At 64.4% G+C, this 3,297-nt stretch overlaps 1 non-coding gene across 1 annotated transcript; it reads right to left on the reverse strand.

The window, feature by feature from the left end:
• Positions 1 to 2,593: 2,593 nt before the first annotated feature.
• Positions 2,594 to 2,712, reverse strand: LOC131860836 (5S ribosomal RNA). Its single transcript, XR_009359929.1, has one exon. It is a non-coding gene; the product is annotated as a 5S ribosomal RNA (ribosomal RNA).
• Positions 2,713 to 3,297: the final 585 nt, after the last annotated feature.

Genomic DNA, 3,297 nt, shown 5'->3' on the forward strand with positions numbered 1-3,297 from the left:
GGGTGCGCACCTCGCCTGCACCTTGGCCGGGGTGGGCACCTTGGCTGGGTTTGCCCAGGGTGCGCTCCGAAGCGGGGTTACTGGAGCGCCCCCTCTTTTTTTGTCAGAGCGTTTGGTGGGGTTTCTCGCATTGGCTCTTCCCAGGCCCGGTTGTTGGGTGCGCTCCCACCCTGGCGCGCGCGAAGTTGGAAGTTGGGTTAATTGCCCGGGCGCGCACCTTCGCCAGGGTGGGCACCTTGGTGCGCACACCTTGGCTGGGCTGCGCACCAGGGCGGGCTCAAGATGGCACCAGCATTCCCTTTTTCTCACTATCTTTCAAAACGGAAATTTTAAAATCTCGTTTTTTTTTTGCCTTTTATGGAAATTAGTGAAGGCATCGCATCAAAGGTGCGCACCTCGCTGCCCACCTTGGTGTGCTCCGAGGTGCCCACCACGGTGCGCAACGCCGGTGCGAACCCGGGAGCGCCCCGATGTGTGCTCCAAGGTGCGGCGTGCACGAAGTCGGACCCCGGTTTGCCCCGGGTGCGCACCTCGCGTGCACCTTGGTGCGCACACCTTGGCTGGGTTGCGCGGCCTGGTGGGCACCATGGTGCGCACCAAGGAGCGCTCCGAAGTGTGCTCCAAGGTGCGGCGTGCACGAAGTCGGAGCCCGGTTTGCCCCGGGTACGCACCTCGCGTGCACCTTCGCCGGGGTGGGCACCTCGGCTGGGTTGCGCGCCCTGGTGCGCACCAAGGAGCGCTCCGAAGTGTGCTCCAAGGTGCGGCGTGCACGAAGTCGGAGCCCGGTTTGCCCCGGGTGCGCACCTTCGCCGCGGTGCGCACCATGGCGTGCACGAAGTCGGAGCCCGGTTTGCCCCGGGTGCGCACCTCGCGTGCACCTTCGGCGGGGTTGCGCGCCCTGGTGGGCACCATGGTGCGCACCAAGGAGCGCTCCGAAGTGTGCTCCAAGGTGCGGCGTGCACGAAGTCGGAGCCCGGTTTGCCCCGGGTGCGCACCTCGCGTGCACCTTCGGCGGGGTTGCGCGCCCTGGTGGGCACCATGGTGCGCACCAAGGAGCGCTCCGAAGTGTGCTCCAAGGTGCGGCGTGCACGAAGTCGGAGCCCGGTTTGCCCCGGGTGCGCACCTCGCGTGCACCTTCGCCGCGGTGGGCACCATGGCGTGCACGAAGTCGGAGCCCGGTTTGCCCCGGGTGCGCACCTCGCGTGCACCTTCGCCGGGGTGGGCACCTCGGCTGGGTTGCGCGCCCTGGTGCGCACCAAGGAGCGCTCCGAAGTGTGCTCCAAGGTGCGGCGTGCACGAAGTCGGAGCCCGGTTTGCCCCGGGTGCGCACCTCGCGTGCACCTTCGCCAGGGTGGGCACCTCGGTGCGCACACCTTCTCAATGTTTTCTTGCCTTTTCTGGAAATTGGTGAAGGCAGCGCATCAAAGGTGCGCACCTCGGTGTGCTCCGAGGTGCGAACCCGAGAGCGCTCCGAGGTGCCCACGAAGTCGAAAGTCGGGTTAATTGCATTGTTTTCCCCGGGTGCGCTCCGAGGTGCGCAACATCGGCGCGCACCAAGGAGGGCTCCGAAGTGTGCTCCAAGGTGCGCACGATGGCGTGCACCTCTGGTGCGCACGATTCGGAGCTCGGTTTGACCGGGGTGCGCACACCTTGGCTGGGTTGCGCACCTTTTGTGCGCTCCAAGGTGCGCACGAAGTCGGAGCTCGGTTTGCCCCGGGTGCGCACCTTCGCCAGGGTGCGCACCTTGATGCGCACGCCTTGGCTGGGCTGCGCACCTTGGTGGGCGCCATGGTGCGCACCTTTCGTGCGCTCCAAGGTGCGCACGAAGTCGGAGCTCGGTTTGCCCCGGGTGCGCACCTTGGTGGGCGCCATGGTGCACTCCGAGGTGCCCAAGATTGGTGCGCACCAAGGAGCGCTCCGAAGTGCGCTCCAAGGTGCGCGCGAAGTCGAAAGTTGGGTTAATTGTCCGGTTTGCCTCGGGTGCGCACCTTGCGTGCACCTTCGCCAGGGTGGGCGCCTTGGTGCGCACACCTTGGCTGGGCTGCGCACACCTTGGCACCCGCGTTTCCTTCATTTTAAATTTTTTTTTTTTACAATCTCTCAAGTGGGAAATTCTATAATCTCAACTTTTTTTGCCTTTTCAGGAAACTTTTGAATGGAGCGCATCATTGGTGCGCTCCGAAGTGTGCTCCAAAGCTCTCTCCAGCTGCGTGCACCTGCCCCGGCCGCGCACCCGGCCCCGCCCAGCTTCGCTCACCTGTCCCGGGCGTCTGGTGCGGAACCTTAGAGTAAGAAACATCACCGTGCACCTTGGCCAACGTGCGCGACTCGACCGAGCGCGCACTGGCCGAGGTGCACACCGATTTCACCTGGGTGCGCGCGCAGCACCTCGGGCGCACCGGGGTGCGCGCACAACGCCCGGGTTGCACCGTGGCCTGTGTGCTCGGGGCGCCTCGGGTGCGCGCTCGGTGTCGCCCCCGCGCGCGCTGGTAGTGCGGGCAGCGCACCCCGGCCCGGCCCGGCCCCGACGAGAACGCAAACGGGCAAAAGGTTTATTCAAATAGCATTGCGACGCCCGGCGAAAAACTAAAAAAGGGTGCAACACCGGGACTTCCCGGGAGGTCACCCATCCCAGTACTACTCCGGCCCAAGCGCGCTTAACTGCGGAGTTCTGATGGGATCCGGTGCACTAACGCTGGTATGATCGCACCCGTTATGAGCTTGTCGCAGTGTGTACTTAGCAAACCGCGACCCACGTGCGAATCCACCCCGGCCACCCACCCCCGTCGAGGTGCACACCCTCCCTCGCGAAGTGCGCCCCGTTCGCCAAGTGTGAGCCCTGCCCGGGTGCGCGCACCTTGCTAGGGCGTCGGGTGTGCACCCGGCCCGGCCTACGTGCGTGCACCTGGAGGGGGCGTCGTGTGCGTGCAGTGTCCCGTCTGCAACGCGGTGCCCACACACCACCTCGGGCGCAACGACCTGCGCTCACATGTGGGCCGAGTGCACCTTGGTGCATGTTCGGGGCGCCTCGGGTGCACGCTCGATCTTGCCCCGGTGCACCAAGGCGCTCGGTTTGCCCCGGGTGCGCACTTGGTGCAAGGTGGGCACCCAAAATAGGGATCAAGCACCAAAACACAAGTTTCGGGATGCAAAATGGGACCCAAGGACCACAAATGCGTTCCAAGACCCATGATGGGTCCACGAGAACAAAAATGTGTTCCGAGACTTAATAAACAAATATTGGGTTTTAGGAGAAGAAACATGCTCTGATGCCCAAAACGAGAATCGACCCCGAAA

This window comes from Cryptomeria japonica, unplaced genomic scaffold (genome assembly GCF_030272615.1).
Source record: "Cryptomeria japonica unplaced genomic scaffold, Sugi_1.0 HiC_scaffold_15, whole genome shotgun sequence".
Taxonomy (NCBI): domain Eukaryota; kingdom Viridiplantae; phylum Streptophyta; class Pinopsida; order Cupressales; family Cupressaceae; genus Cryptomeria; species Cryptomeria japonica.